The sequence below is a fragment of the Cryptomeria japonica genome, chromosome 9, assembly GCF_030272615.1.
Source record: "Cryptomeria japonica chromosome 9, Sugi_1.0, whole genome shotgun sequence".
Lineage (NCBI taxonomy): Eukaryota > Viridiplantae > Streptophyta > Pinopsida > Cupressales > Cupressaceae > Cryptomeria > Cryptomeria japonica.
The window spans coordinates 211,173,692-211,191,633 of record NC_081413.1 but is presented as its reverse complement, the minus strand read 5'-3'; positions in this window follow the sequence as shown (position 1 = coordinate 211,191,633).

Below are 17,942 nucleotides of genomic sequence, written 5' to 3'. Positions count from 1 at the left end.
ATATGTACATGAAGAATGATGAGGACAATGGAATACTGATCTCAGCCATATTTGTTGATGATATTATTTTTTGTGGAAATGATTCTCTATGCAAGAACTTTGGAAATGAAATGTGCAAAGAGTTTGAGATGTCATTAATCGGTGAGATAAAGTATTTTATAGGTTTATAAATACTGCAAATGAAAGATGATATTTTCATTACTCAATCCAAGTACATAAAGGAAATCTTGAAATTTTTTGGAATGGAGGATTCTAAACCTGTAAGTACTCCTATGACTACTAACTGTAAACTATCAAAGAATCATGAATCTACATCTATTGATGAGACACTTTACCAATCTATGATTGGAAATTTGCAATATGTTATTCGTAGCAGTCCAGATATAGCTCATGCAGTAGGAATAGTTGCAAGATTTTCTGCAGATCCCAAAGAAACCTATATGATAGCAATCAAGAGAATTTTCAGATACCTAAGAGGCACTAAAGATTATGGCTTAGTATATGAAAAGAGGAATGATTTTGATTTAAAAGTTTATACTGATGCTGATTGGGCAAGAAACATTGATGAAAGGAAAAGCAAAAGTGGTGGAGCTTTCTTCTTGGGAGATAGACTAGTAAGTTGGCTTAGCAAGAAACAAGGATGCATTTCACAATCAACAGCTGAAGCTAAATATATCATTGCAACATTGAATTATATAAATATAGCATGGATAAAGCAACTATTGGAAGGTATAAATGAGAAAGTTACCGAGCCAGTAACTATATTCTGTGATAACACTAGTGCCATTAACATCTCAAAGAATCGGGTAATGCACTCTAAGACAAAACATATCCCTATAAAGTATCATTATCTCAGAGAAGAAAGTAGTGATGGAATATATCAGTTCAAAGGAGCAAATAGTAGACATCTTCACAAAGCCACTGCCAAGGGACACTTTTGAGTATCTCAGAAGGAAGTTAGGGGTCCTACCCCTATCTTTTACTCACTAATAGAGTTCAGTGAAAGCATCAATTCGATGACTCTATAGAATATTATTTATGGATTGATGCTGATTTATGCACTTTAGGAGGTTTTCTAAAGGTGTGCAGGAAATAGTGAATAGAAAAAAGTTTCTCTGACCAAGACTGAGTTGATACATGTGTAACACAGTAAGGCAAATTACTTCATAGGGCAAGAAACCATGAACTTTTTTTTGGCATTATTGTCAAAGGGGGAGAAGACTAAATGGAGAAGATAGACTAAATGGAGAAAATATCAGAAGACTAATGACAAGGGGAGAAGACTTCAAGAAAAGTCTAACAACAATTTGAATTTGAATCAATTGGAACAAATCAAGTTGGTTTTGCCATCAATGCCAAAGAGGGAGATTGTTGGCATTTCAATAAGGATATTGAGAAGGTTGTTGGAGATTGTTGATATAACTGAAGAAGGATGATTACTATCTTTATAATATTATTTTGTCATTGATGTCAAGAAATTGATTTTCTGATTCAGCATGATGTTGCAATATCTTGAGAAGTATGTTTTGATGAGCATTAAGAGGTCGGTAAGTGACACCAAAATAATGTGATAATGAAGGGGAATAATAAGTTATTCAATGGGAAACTATTAACAAGTCAGACAATGATGAGATCATGTTGTTTTGAATGTTTTGATATCCTACATATGTTGTTGATTATAAGTTTAATACTGTACTATGTCACCGAGCAAGGAACTTAGTCAATAAACTCTAAGGTTATCGATATGTCTACCGAGCGAAGTTTAGTATTAACCGAGTAACAACTGAGTTATAATAGATCGCATTGGATGGATAAAAGAATTATTTAATGAAGGATGCTGATGAGCTGGAGATGAATAAATGATTGGTATGTCACACAAGAAGTTTTTGTTAAGGATCTACGACAATGAAAAATCAAGAGGAAAATCTATAGCACTAATTGAACTGCAATAACCTAGCACAAGTTGCTAGGAAGGAATGGAAGTTCCAAGGCAAGGTAAAACATTTTCAGATCAAAGGACTCATTGAACCTAGTCCAGTTTAATGATCTGATGGCTAATATTGATCATGGGAAATGTGATCAAGGAGATTAAGCAGTTAGAAATTGTTTATAAATAAGGAATTGTTGATAAACAATGTAGGCGGACAAATGTATGCACTGTGATGCTACAAGATTGTTTACCGAGCTCAGAAGCTTGAAGATCTGATTGAAGAACAGATTGAGAAGCCCAACAATCCCAACAAGGGACTAGATAAGTCTTATGACAAGATTATTTCAAGCGAATAGAATCTGCTTCAGCATTTTAGATGTGAAGTTGCAGATAAAATTTATCACTATTATTTGTTTTGTAAGTGACAAGAAATCTCTTAACTGAGTGGACCTAATAGTCTTATTTGTAAACCCTCTAGCAAGGTAACATTCTAAATGAGTTTTTGAAATCCTTTGACAAGGTCACTTCTAACAAAGTGAAAGACTCTAACAAGTCTGAGGGAAATCCCTTAACCAGGTCACATCTAGCAATGTGTTTGTAATCTTTAACAGGATTTGCTTTTAATCAAGCATACTCTAGAAGGGTATATTTCTTAGTGGGTCCGAAATCCCATAGTGGTTTTTCCCTATTTGGGTTTCCACGTTAAATCTGGTGTTATATGTGTTGTGATGTTATCTGTTCATAAGTTTGAATGTTTTATAGTTTTGGTTACATATTCTAAATTATAAGCTACCGAGGTTGAATAAGTTGAATATATTGAACAAGTTAAGTTTGGAAGATTCACCCCCCCTCTCATCTTACTAACTATTGGCATCAGAACTTTACAAAAAGGAGTCTCACTGACTACATAGAAATCTAGACTACAATCCAGAAGAATGAATGATTTGAAAAGATAGCATCTCCTATTCCTGAGTACAGTTCTGGTTAAGCTCAATACCGACTGACTAAATCCTCTTATATAAAACCAACTCAATCGCCAAATGATCGACCAAATCCTCTGTTAGAATGATATTACATTAATCGCACATTACATATCCATATCCCATACCATGATGATCTACAATGAGATCTTACATCATATACATACAAACCCTCAACCATAAACAATCAAGTCAGCCACCAGATAATAAACCAACTATATATTTTCAAATTATGTTGGCCAGAGACCAAACAAATAATATCCAATGCATAAGACATCCCAGAAACATATCCAGAAGTCCAATCCACACGTTGCATTAAGTCAGTCCATAACCTAGATAAACCGGGACCCAATTTAGGTCCATACACACTAAGGCAATGATCTCAATCAACCAAGTCTTGAACATGATCACCATTAGCATCCTGAAATTTCACTAGAAGCTACACCAATACCACTTATGCATAATATCAAAGATCTTCAATAAAGATATGTCGATGAAACCCTGGTCGGAACAACAAACCAAGCTTGCCAACATACAGGAAAGCATTTGATCACCAAATCAAAACCAAATGACTGAGCATGAATCAAAGTAGCATGAATAAGAAAATTCCATAAGCCAAACATACCAGAGCATACCGGATCATCATGATCTAATCCAACCAAAACCAAACAACCTACCAGGATCAGAAGGATACCGATAAAACAATCAGAATAGCTAGTGTTGACATCAATGACAAAATGTCAATGCAACACATAATCAATTCCACCAAATTGCCAACATGATATACCCAGGAGAGCACAAAGAGAGAGATCCTAAGTGTGTGTGTGTGTGTGTGTGTGTGAGAGAGAGAGAGAGAGAGAGAGAGAGAGAGAGAGGGAGGAAGCAAGGGGTTGATGGAAAGAGGGATATATCAAGAAGAGAGATTCTAGAGAGAGAGAGGAAGGGATGGAAAGAGAGGGAGAGACCAAAGGGAGGGAGAGCTTAAAAGAGAGAGGGAGGGAGTGATTGAGGCAAAGAGAGAACCCAAGTGAGAGAGATAGAGGGAGAAAGGTAGGGTTGAGGAAAAGAGAGGGAGAGATCTAAGAGAGGGAGTGAGAGAGAGAGGATGAGGATTTGATGAAGAGAGGGAGAGAGAGAGAGAGCGATTTACAAAATTATAAAAAAGGGTTATTTTAGGGGCACCACATTTGGTGATATGTTATTTTTTTCTGACAAAAACAATCAATAAATGTGGTGCCCCTTTTTGAAAACCTTAATGTCCACGTCCAAGGGGTTGTGTTCTATTGGTTAAAGCATTGAGTTCTCATTGTGGAGATCAATGTTCAAATCCCAAAGGGGCATCTAGTATGGAATTCAAAGTTGTGACTCTTAGTCTTCTACAGTTGGCTTCTAGGTGGTTTCTAATAAGTGGATTCTAAATTATGACTCTTGGTCTTCCATAGGTTGATTCTAGTGTGTTTTTTTAAAATGAGCTAGTATTAGTGTCAACGTTGTGGTTGCTCGATATGAGAAAATATTAGTGTCATGTAATGGTCTCAAGTTGATGCTCGTATGAGAAAAATATTTGCAAATGATATGGAATATAAAAAAAAAAAACTTAATCTCCACCATTTCTAAAACAAATTACTATTTTAGAAATTAGATTCAAAACACTTGAACAACTCGTGTTCTTGTTTCATCTTCAAAATTTGAGTTTACCCTTCTTCAATTTCTTGTTAAAGTTCAGACGTTGCTAATTTCAAAAAAAAAAAAGGTGGCATCTTAGGACACCTTTGTGGTCCCCCATCTTTGTGCACTTACACATAATTAGGTTCCATTAGAAATAGGTTCATGTTATTCTTTCAATAGAAAGAGATAGAGACGATAGAGATAGATAGAGAGAGAAAGGTAATGACATCTAAATAGAGAGGAAGATATGGATGTGGATAGGAATTGGAGAGAAAAATAGAGATAGACAGAGATGAAAGAGAAAAATATATAGATAAGGAGAGAGAGAGAGAGAGAGAGAGAGAGGTATAAAAGGGAAGAGACGGAAAAATAGGTAGAGATATAGATGGTGAGATAGCGTGATAAAGAGATAGAGATATAAGAATATAGAGTGAGAGATAGATAGAGAGAGTGAAAGATAAATAATGTAGATCGAGAGTGGGAGAGAGAAAGAGGGAGAGATATAGATATAAGAGTTCAGACAAAGAGAGAGATATATATATATATATATATATATATATATATATATATATATATATATATATATATATATATATATATATATATATATATAGAGAGAGAGAGAGAGAGAGAGAGAGAGAGAGAGAGAGAGAGAGAGAGAGAGAGAGAGCATGTGGATAAAAAAGATAAAGATATAAAGTAGGAGATATGGAGGGAGGGATGGAGTGAATGAGAGATAGAGAGAGAAGAAGAGAGGGAGAGAGGGGGGAGATATATCAATAGATAGAGAGGGGGAGAGGGAGTAACATAGATAGAGACACATATGTAGCAATAGAGAGGGGTAGGGAGAGAGAGAGAGAGAGAGAGAGAGAGAGAGAGAGAGAGAGAGAGAGAGAGAGGCAGATAGAGATAAGTAGAAATAAAAATATGGAGTAACCTTTAGAGGTATAGATAATGAGATATAAATAGAGAGGAGAGATAGAGATAGGGAAGGCATTAGTAAGAAAGAAATTTGGCGATAGAGACAAGTAATAATGAGAGGTATAGAGAGATGGAGATAGAGAGAGAGAGAGAGAGAGAGAGAAAAGAAAAGAAAGGAGAAACAAGGAGTTTGTGTGTGGGAGAGAGATATGGAGTTAGAGAGGGAGAGGGATAGAGACATATAAATAGATAAAGAGGGTCAAATATGGAGGGAGAGATATAAAAAGACATAAATAAATAAATTGGTGGATGAAGTTTCAACACTGATTTTAATTACACCGAAGGCATCTCTTTATATGAAATGAACAACTTGATTTTCTTCATCAACGATCATAAATTCTGTAGAAAGGTGCAATACGATCAAGGCACTCTCAACCGTCTGATGGTTTCCATTGTCGCATTCGGTTCGGATTTGATTCGTCGGCCGATATGATATACTCATAAATAAGACAAATAATGATTCATTGGGTGATAGCTTAGTTGATGCAGAGTAACAATGGTGCGATTTGCAATGGAAAAATTATATACGGATCTCTGGAAATCTAATAAGCTTCCCCTGCGAGGAAGCTCACGCACGTCTTGCCAGAAAAGTTGTCTCACTGCATTAAAATTGCTTCACATCGGAAAGGAAAAAATGGTCACCAGGAAAGTTCAACTCTTAGACGGTTTAAATCCTCATGTCAAATCTCTTAATTGAAGCTAGCTCTAGAGAGATTGGTTTTCGTTCATCTCATTTTATAAAATATCTGCTTTGGTAGGGTTTCGTGATAGTTTTTTAAATATTATTTTTATTTTTAAATTTTAATAATAGTTTAATTATAAAATATAAATAATTGATTTTAATATATATATATATTTTATGAACATTTTAATAATAGTTTAAATATATTAAAATATTAATTAATTTATTATATTAACACATATCAATAGATTTATATAAATAAGTTCAAATATATTTTATGTATAAAAATAAATTTTTTTTAAGTTTATATTAATTTGATAAAATAATCTTAATAAAAAATAATTTAATTTATTATATTAACATATATCAATAGATTTATATAAATAAGTTCAAATATATTTTATGTATAAAAATATTTTTTTTTTAAGTTTATATTAATTTGATAAAATAATCTTAATATAAAACAAATATTCTTTTGTCAATGAGTTAAATAATTATAATTTTTGCATTTATTTTCCTAAAGTAGTAGTTATAATTGTATGATTTATTAGTCTCAACTATCATTACCTACTATATTTTTTAACCATTAGATTTGTTTAATAAGATTATATTTTGATGGACCTGTTCTTACAAGATTAGTTTTCTTTAAAGGTTTCATAACCTTATTAATTTTTTACATATCCACATATTTATGACATATACATCTCAACTTTTTATTTTAAACTAGTATACCTATTTTAAAAGAAATATAGGTAAACTATCATATTTGTTCATTATTCCACTTAAAAGTAATTATTTTATTAAACTATAATTAATATTAAATTATTATTATATTATGATATTATAATCAATATTAAATTATTATTAAGATAATACTATATTTTTTATATTTTTAAATTTTTATTGAACTTACCCAAGTAAAAAAAATCTATTAAAACTAATTATGATTATATATTATCATATCAATTGACATAATCAAAGTTAACTATTAGTATGTCCCTAATTCATAGATTTATTTTAAGTTATGATTAGATCCTTATAAGTGGATGTATAGTTTATTTGAAGCTATCACTTCTTCATTGAGACTAGCCTACCAATTGACCTTCTTTGCTACACAAATGTAGCAAAAAATAAACCAAATTTTTTCATAATTGACCTTACACATATCCTCGACGTACCCATTGCACACCTAGGTTCAATTGCTAGGTATTAAAAACAGGGGACATCATTCTTAATTGACCGTCGTTTATTCACCCTTTGATAAATAGCTTCAACAAATAAAGGACCGTCATACTGGTCACAATAATGGACATTGAAAATGACGAATGGTGAGGATCGTATTAATCGTCTTTGCATCCCTTTTGAAAGAGCATAGATGAAGAGAACCAATAGATAACATAGTTCCAATAACATTTACCTTATTGTCATGTTAGCCCTCCAATAGCCTCATAGTGAAAACATCATTAATAAATTTGTTTTGTACCAATAGCCGATCATTTTTTGTAATTTTTTGTTCATAATTGGCCCATTTGTGTACCACTATTGGAACATTTGTGCACCACTATTGGGACATTTGTCAACAAGTACTAGCGATTTTCAATTGACGGTTACTGGAACATCTTTAGTTAGGTATCAGGCCACACTTTGAAATGTGTACTTTTTGACCTTTGTGCGCATAACTGATTCCACAACATGCATCATTACTACCCAAAAAAAAATCTCCCCTACACTATTGATTTGATTTGTTTTTTATTTGTTTAAATAAGTTTTATTACATTCCACCAAACTACTTATTTCATGTAATAACATTCGGCCAACTTTTGAACTAACATTTATTACAGGATATGTTACCCTGTACACCGCGTTGAGGTCATTGATGTCTTTATTAAGAAGTAGACTTAGTTGTTCAACAATAATCTAGTCGGAGGCCATTTAGCATTTAGAGAGGCAACATTTAAGCAGGATTTGTTTTCTTACCAGAAAGCCAATATGAACCGTTGGTTCGGTTTCATTTGTATGCTATTGCTGCTTCTCCGCAAGAGCCCAGTGCTGGCGCAGCTATTTGTGGCCACGGCGCTGGGGTACCTGCTGCTTCAAATCCTCGGCAAACGAGGGCGGTGAGAATGTTATCTTGTGGACTTCACATGCTACAAACAACCGGCGGAGCGCCAGGCTAACGCGCAATTGGTCATTCACCTTTTGGCAAGGACGGAGCCTGTCATTCCAGAACACCTGAAAATCTAGTGGAGAGTATTTCTGCGCTCCGGTGTGGGGGAAGAGACATCGCTGCCGCGCTTGTTTTTCAAGGAAGAAATGGTGGCCACAATAGAGGAAGCGCGGTTCGAGATGGAGGAGTGCTTCATCGCAACGACGGACGAGCTCTTTAAGAGGATGGGTGTCACGCCCCACGCGTTCGTTATAGTGAACCACTATAAGATGAAGGAGAGCGTGAAGACGTTTAGTCTTTCCGGCATGGGCTGCAGCGCCGGCTGTTAATTATGGGTAGCTTGGACAGGTGTTCATCCTTACCTAGAAATAATAGCATTAGTTATGGGTAGTTTTGGACAGCTGTTCATCCTGACCTAGAATTAGAAAATGGTTGTTTTTGTCAAACAAGTATTGTTAGGATAAAAACAATTGTTATTTAATAGTGGCTCTTTATAGGTGACACCTCATAGCCAAAATTAGTTATTGGTTATTGAGTTGTCTTAATCTCAGCCATTGGTTTGAATTAATCTTGGCCATTGGTTTTCCAATAGAGTAGTATAAAAAGGGGTCATGGGTCATTTGGAAAATAAGAAGTCTTGAGAAGAATTTGCAGTGATAGCAAATAGTCTTGCAGTGTTAGCAAGAGGCTCAGTGATAGCGTTGATATAGTAGTGGAGGATATCAGCAGGAGATATTAGGAGTTTGTCGGAGTTCTGCCAGTAAGAGGCAAGTAATTCTTTTGTAATTCTTATATTACTGAAGATTAATATATTTTCCATCTGTAGAACTGGTTTTCCCTTAGGGGTTTTTCCAGGGATGATTGTCCAAAAATATTGTGTCCTTGTGTTGCTTATTTCTTTCCGTATTTTTAGTGAATTTGCAGTTGTGTTATTTTTCGATATTCAACTATAAATTTATATTCAGCAGTTAAATAATTTTTATGAGATAGGAGATTAATAATTAGTGACTGCAATAGAATTTCTACATGGTATCAGAGCTTTGTTGAGGGTAGAAAAGGTTTACCCTAAGCAAAGGAAAGAAATTTGAGTTTGACCTCTTTCGAGTTATTGTTTTCTTTTATTTCTTTGAGATGGCCTCAGCGGGTTTGAGAGATCAAGACAGATTGGATGGTGCCTCAAATTTTGGTGTCTGGAAAGCCAGAATTTCTTTATTGCTGGAAGAGAATGGTATCAAGGAATATGTTACTAGTACTGTAGCTGTACCTACAGATCCAGTACAACTTGCATCATACAAGAAGGATGATGCCAAGGCGAGGAGGATATCCTTGATGATGTCAAGGACCATGTTGTTCCACATATCGCAGAGTTAGATACAGCGAAGAAGATGTGGGACGCCATTATGAATCTGTACCAGAATGCTACCACTAACCGGAAGCTGATTCTCAGAGAAAAATTGAGGAATACCCGGATGAACAAGGGAGAAGATGTTACAAGTTACCTCACTAGGCTTAGACTTGTCAAGGATGAGTTAGCAATTGTTGGAGATAAGCCAAATGAAGATGAGCTAGTAAGAATAGCCCTAAATGGGTTTTCTAAGCAGTGGAATGTCTTTGTTCAAGTTATTTCACTCAGGAGACACCTTACCAAGTTGGGATCGACTTTCGAGTGATTTCACTCAGGAGGAGCTTAGACTAAGCCTTGTCAATGGAGCCAACAATAAGAGTTAGAAAAGTGAGGTAGAACAAGAAAATGTTGCCCTAGCGGGAAAGGGGAAAACAAAGAAGGGATCTAGCAAAGGAGCAAATTCACAAATTGAAAAGAAGAAGAAGGACCTATCTAAGGTCAAGTGCTTTGGTTGTCACGAGTTTGGCCACTATGTCAGCGATTGCCCACAAAGGAAGAAAGATAAGAAGGGAAAGAGCCAAGTGGCAGCTTCAGCAAGTGCAGAGGAGCTCTCTAGTAGATTGGAGGATGAGTTTGCACTCATAGCCTGTATGATTAGCTCAACCTCACAGAGTGTCTCGTATATAGACAGTCGGGCGTCATTTCATATGACAGGAGTTCGAGAGTACTTCTCCAGCTACAAGGAGGAGAACACCAGAATCCAGATCTCTATAGGGAACTTGTCCAAGCTCAACTCAGTTGGGAAAGGGAGTGTTCAGCTTCAGAGGGAGAATGGAAAGGTAATTCCTCTTCATGATGTGTTGCATGTGCCAGGCTTAGGTATGAATTTGGTTTCTGTATCTGTCCTTCAGGATAAAGGGTATAATGTTCTCTTTAGAGGGATGCATGTTTTGATTAAGCATAAAGAATGGAAATCACCCGTATCTATTGGAGTTAGGAGTGGTCGCCTTTATAGGTTGTAGTTTGATACTCCTAAGGCACTCATGAGCAGCAGTAACGCTAGAGATCTTGGAGAGCTACGGCATAGGAGGATGGGCCATATTCATCATGGAGCACTTAGATTGCTTCGTGAGACGGTGATAGGTGTTCCAGAGGTGAGCACAGAGCATGATGATGTATGTAAGGGATGTGTGTTGGGAAAGTTTGCGAAAGCATCTTTTCCAAGGAGTGACACCAGATCTACGGGTGTTCTTGATCTAGTACATTCAGATGTATGTGGACCAATGTCGACAAAGTCTCTCAGAGGATATGAGTATTATGTTACCTTTATTGATGATTTCTCCAGGAAGACCTGGATATACTTCTTGAAGACCAAGGATGAGGTTTCCAGTCGCTTCCAAGATTTCAAGGCTCTTGTGGAGAACTCAACAGGAAGGAAGATAAAGGTTCTTCGGTCAGACAATGGAGGCGAGTACAAAGGAAATGACTTCCAAGATTTCTGTACCAGAGAAGGAATCAAGAGAGAGTGGACCGTTCCTTACAATCCGCAGCAGAATGGAGTTGCTGAGAGGAAGAACCATTCTATTTCGGAGGCAGCAAGGGCTATGCTACATGACCAAGACATGCCCCGCTACTTATGGGCAGAAGCGTGTAGTACAACAGTCTACATTCAGAATAGGGTTCCACACAAGGTACTAGGGAAAATGACACCAGAGGAGGCTTTCACGGGGAAGAAGCCAGATGTTGGTCACTTCAGGATATTTGGGAGTTTGGCATATTGCATTATTCCTGGAGACATACATACCAAGTTAGATCAGACTGCAGAGAAGGGGTACTTTGTTGGGTATAGTGAAACTTCAAAGGCATATAGGATGTTCATTCCAAGGACCAGAAGAATTATTGTCACATGCGATGTCAAGTTCATGGAGGACAAGGCGTTTAGAAGATCCAGAGATTTGCCAGCAGATGATCGGAGTGAGCAGCCAACGAAACCTCCAAGTCCAAGTCAAGGACAACAAAGCTCAAGTACAGTTACTAGTACAAGCATAGACTCAGGTAGTGAAGATTCACAGAGTATGGAGCAATTGGTGCAGCAGGATATGCATCTAGATGATATAGAGGTTGATATTTCATCCTCTACAGTTGGCAGTAGGAACCATGAGGTTCAAGACATACAAAGGGATACTCAGGAGTCTGTGGGAGCTCCTAGGAAGAGTACAAGACAGAGGAGACAACCAGCCAAGTTCAATGACTATGTGGCATTAGTCAGGCAGTTAGTAGATAGTGAACCTTCCAGCTATCAGGAAGCTACAAAGCATTAGGTATGGCGAGATGCTATGGTTGAGGAATATAACTCAATAATGGAGAATGATGTATGGGAGGTAGTGCCTAGACCAATTGATAGAGCAGTAGTTGGATCGTGCTAGATCTTCAAGATAAAGCATGGTGTAGATGGTAGCATTGTAAAATATAAGGCGAGGTTTGTGGCCAAGGGGTTCTCTCAGAAGGAGGGAATAGACTATGAGGAGACATTTGCTCCTGTGGCCAGGCATACTTCTATACGAGCTGTAATCTCATTTGCAGCATAGATGGGATGGCAGATCCATCAAATGGATGTCAAGACAGCATTCCTTAATAGAGAATTGAAGGAGGAGGTATACATAGAACAACCAAAAGGCTTTGTAGCACACAACAAAGAGACCCACGTGTGCAGATTAAAGAAAGCCTTATACGGACTCAAGCAGGCTCCCAGAGCGTGGTATGAGCGCATTGATACATACTTGTAGGAAATGGGCTTTGTGAAGAGTGAGGTTGATGCGAACCTCTACTACTTGGTGGTTGGGGGTGAGGTTCTCATTCTTGTTCTATATGTGGATGACTTGTTTCTTACTGGTGCGCTAGGCCTCATAAAGGATTGCAAGAGGGACCTTGCAGAAGAGTTTGAGATGAAGAATTTGGGACTTATGCACTGCTTTCTAGGCATGGAGGTGTAGCAGACTGATGGAGAGATTTTCCTTAGTCAAGGGAAATATTGCATTAAAATATTGAAGAAATTCGAGATGGAAGATTGCAAAGCCATGTCTACACCCATGATCACTAATTGGAGGAAGGTAGATGCATCCAAGGAAAAGGATGTTGATCCCACCCTATACAAGCAGCTGATTAGTTCGCTCATGTATTTGGTCAACACCAGGCCAGATATAGCTTTTGCAGTAAACTCTCTTAGCCAGTTCATGGTAGAGCCAAAGAGAGTGCATTAGACGGCGGCTAAGCATGTGTTGCGTTATCTTCATGGTACGGTTGAGTATGGGATCAGATATGTTTGAGGTGAAGGTATCAAGTTGATAGGCTATACTGATGCAGATTGGGCAGGCAGTACAACGGACAAAAGGAGTACTTCAGGATGTTGTTTCAGCTTTGGATCAGGAGTTGTTTCTTGGTTTAGGAGGAAGCAAAAATCTGTGGCCTTGAGTTCATCAGAAGCAGAATACATCGCAGCCAGCATGGCGACGTGTGAAGCTATATGGCTTCGGAAGTTGCTAGTAGCCTTGTTTGGTCAGAAGGTTGAGACTACGGTGATACACTGCGACAATCAGAGTTGCATCAAGTTGACTGAGAATCCAGTGTTTCACAATAGATCGAAACATATAGACATCAGGTATCACTTCATCAGGGATTGTGTACAGAGGGGGATTGTTCAGCTACAATACATACCTACAGAGGAGCAGGTAGCAGACATTCTAACAAAGGCATTGGGAAAGGCAAAATTCATCTTCTTTAGAGATAAGATGGGTGTCGTGCAGAACAGCTTCCTCGCTAAGAGGGAGTGTTAATTATGGGTAGCTTGGACAGCTGTTCGTCCTTACCCAGAAATAACAACATTAGTTATGGGTAGTTTTGGACAGCTGTTCATCCTGACCTAGAATTAGAAAATGGTTGTTTTTGTCAAACAAGTATTGTTAGGATAAAAACAATTGTTATTTAATAGTGGCTCTTTTTAGGTGACAACTCATAGCCAAAATTAGTTATTGGTTATTGAGTTGTCTTAATCTCAGCCGTTGGTTTGAATTAATCTTGGCCATTGGTTTTCCAATAGAGTAGTATAAAAAGGGGTCATGGGTCATTTGGAAAATAAGAAGTCTTGAGAAGAATTTGCAGTGATAGCAAATAGTCTTGCAGTGTTAGCAAGAGGCACAGTGATAGCGTTGATATAGCAGTGGAGGATATCAGGAGGAGATATTAGGAGTTTGTCGGAGTTCTGCCAGTAAGAGGTAAGGAATTCTTTTGTAATTCTTATATTGCTGAAGATTAATATATTTTCCATCTATAGAACTGGTTTTCCCTTAGGGGTTTTTCCAGGGATGATTGTCCAAAAATATTGTGTCCTTGTGTTGCTTATTTCTTTCTGTATTTTTAGTGAAGTTGCAATTGTGTTATTTTTCGATATTCAGCTATAAATTTATATTCAGCAGTTAAATAATTTTTATGAGATAGGAGATTAATAATTAGTGACTGCAATAGAATTTCTACATGGTATCAGAGCTTTGTTGAGGGTAGAAAAGGTTTACCCTAAGCAAAGGAAAGAAATTTGAGTTTGACCTCTTTCGAGTTATTGTTTTCTTTTATTTCTTTGAGATGGCCTCAGCAGGTTTGAGAGATCAAGACAGATTGGATGGTGCCTCAAATTTTGGTGTCTGGAAAGCCAGAATTTCTTTATTGCTGGAAGAGAATGGTATCAAGGAATATGTTACTAGTACTGTAGCTGTACCTACAGATCCAGTACAACTTGCATCATACAAGAAGGATGATGCCAAGGCGAGGAGGATATCCTTGATGATGTTAAGGACCATGTTGTTCCACATATCGCAGAGTTAGATACATCGAAGAAGATGTGGGACGCCATTATGAATCTGTACCAGAATGCTACCACTAACCGGAAGCTGATTCTCAGAGAAAAATTGAGGAATACCCAGATGAACAAGGGAGAAGATGTTACAAGTTACCTCACTAGGCTTAGACTTGTCAAGGATGAGTTAGCAATTGTTGGAGATAAGCCAAATGAAGATGAGCTAGTAAGAATAGCCCTAAATGGGTTTTCTAAGCAGTGGGATGTCTTTGTTCAAGTTATTAATGGACGAGACACCTTACCAAGTTGGGATCGACTTTGGAGTGATTTCACTCAGGAGGAGCTTAGACTAAGCCTTGTCAATGGAGCCAACAATAAGAGTTAGAAAAGTGAGGTAGAACAAGAAAATGTTGCCCTAGCGGGAAAGGGGAAAACAAAGAAGGGATCTAGCAAAGGAGCAAATTCACAAATTGAAAAGAAGAAGAAGGACCTATCTAAGGTCAAGTGCTTTGGTTGTCGTGAGTTTGGCCACTATGTCAGCGATTGGCCACAAAGGAAGAAAGATAAGAAGGGAAAGAACCAAGTGGCAGCTTCAGCAAGTGCAGAGGAGCTCTCTAGTAGATTGGAGGATGAGTTTGCACTCATAGCCTGTATGATTAGCTCAACCTCACAGAGTGTCTCGTATATAGACAGTCGGGCATCATTTCATATGACAGGAGTTTGAGAGTACTTCTCCAGCTACAAAGAGGAGAACACCAGAATCCAGATCTCTATGGGGAACTTGTCCAAGCTCAACTCAGTTGGGAAAGGGACTGTTCAGCTTCAGAGGGAGAATGGAAAGGTAATTCCTCTTCATGATGTGTTGCATGTGCCAGGCTTAGGTATGAATTTGGTTTCTGTATCTGTCCTTCAGGATAAAGGGTATAATGTTCTCTTTAGAGGGATGCATGTTTTGATTAAGCATAAAGATTGGAAATCACCCGTATCTATTAGAGTTAGGAGTGGTCGCCTTTATAGGTTGTAGTTTGATACTCCTAAGGCACTCATGAGCAGCAGTAACGCTAGAGATCTTGGAGAGCTATGGCATAGGAGGATGGGCCATATTCATCATGGAGCACTTAGATTGCTTCGTGAGACGGTGATAGGTGTTCCAGAGGTGAGCACAGAGCATGATGATGTATGTAAGGGATGTGTGTTGGGAAAGTTTGCGAAAGCATCTTTTCCAAGGAGTGACACCAGATCTACGGGTGTTCTTGATCTAGTACATTCAGATGTATGTGGACCAATGTCGACAAAGTCTCTCAGAGGATATGAGTATTATGTTACCTTTATTGATGATTTCTCCTGGAAGACCTGGATATACTTCTTGAAGACCAAGGATGAGGTTTTCAGTCGCTTCCAAGATTTCAAGGCTCTTGTGGAGAACTCAACAGGAAGGAAGATAAAGGTTCTTCGGTCAGACAATGGAGGCGAGTACAAAGGAAATGACTTCCAAGATTTCTGTACCAGAGAAGGAATCAAGAGAGAGTGGACCGTTCCTTACAATCCATAGCAGAATGGAGTTGCTGAGAGGAAGAACCGTTCTATTTCGGAGGCAGCAAGGGCTATGCTACATGACCAAGACATGCCCCGCTACTTATGGGCAGAAGCGTGTAGTACAATAGTCTACATTCAGAATAGGGTTCCACACAAGGTACTAGGGAAAATGACACCAGGGGAGGCTTTCACGGGGAAGAAGCCAGATGTTGGTCACTTCAGGATATTTGGGAGTTTGGCATATTGCATTATTCTTGGAGACATACATACCAAGTTAGATCAGACTGCAGAGAAGGGGTACTTTGTTGGGTATAGTGAAACTTCAAAGGCATATAGGATGTTCATTCCAGGGACCAGAAGAATTATTGTCACATGCGATGTCAAGTTCATGGAGGACAAGGCGTTTAGAAGATCCAGAGATTTGCCAGCAGATGATCGGAGTGAGCAGCCAACGAAACCTCCAAGTCCAAGTCAAGGACAACAAAGCTCAAGTGCAGTTACTAGTACAAGCATAGACTCAGGTAGTGAAGATTCACAGAGTATGGAGCAATTGGTGCAGCAGGATATGCATCTAGATGATATAGAGGTTGATATTTCATCCTCTACAGTTGGCAGTAGGAACCATGAGGTTCAAGACATACAAAGGGATACTCAGGAGTCTGTGGGAGCTCCTAGGAAGAGTACAAGACAGAGGAGACAACCAGCCAAGTTCAATGACTATGTGGCATTAGTCAGGCAGTTAGTAGATAGTGAACCTTCCAGCTATCAGGAAGCTACAAAGCATCAGGTATGGCGAGATGCTATGGTTGAGGAATATAACTCAATAATGCAAAATGATGTATGGGAGGTAGTGCCTAGACCAATTGATAGAGCAGTAGTTGGATCGTGCTAGATCTTCAAGATAAAGCATGGTGTAGATGGTAGCATTGTAAAATATAAGGCGAGGTTTGTGGCCAAGGGGTTCTCTCAGAAGGAGGGAATAGACTATGAGGAGACATTTGCTCCTGTGGCCAGGCATACTTCTATACGAGCTGTAATCTCATTTGCAGCACAGATGGGATGGCAGATCCATCAAATGGATGTCAAGACAGCATTCCTTAATAGAGAATTGAAGGAGGAGGTATACATAGAACAACCAGAAGGCTTTGTAGCACACAACAAAGAGACCCACGTGTACAGATTAAAGAAAGCCTTATACGGACTCAAGCAGGCTCCCAGAGCGTGGTATGAGCGCATTGATACATACTTGTAGGAAATGGGCTTTATGAAGAGTGAGGTTGATGCGAACCTCTACTACTTGGTGGTTGGGGGTGAGGTTCTCATTCTTATTCTATATGTGGATGACTTGTTTCTTACTGGTGCGCTAGGCCTCATAAAGGATTGCAAGAGGGACCTTGCAGAAGAGTTTGAGATGAAGAATTTGGGACTTATGCACTGCTTTCTAGGCATGGAGGTGTAGCAGACTGATGGAGAGATTTTCCTTGGTCAAGGGAAATATTGCATTAAAATCTTGAAGAAATTCGAGATGGAAGATTGCAAAGCCATGTCTACACCCATGATCACTAATTGGAGGAAGGTAGATGCATCCAAGGAAAAGGATGTTGATCCCACCCTATACAAGCAGCTGATTAGTTCGCTCATGTATTTGGTCAACACCAGGCCAGATATAGCTTTTGCAGTAAACTCTCTTAGTCAGTTCATGGTAGAGCCAAAGAGAGTGCATTGGACGGCGGCTAAGCATGTGTTGCGTTATCTTCATGGTACGGTTGAGTACGGGATCAGATATGTTCGAGGTGAAGGTATCAAG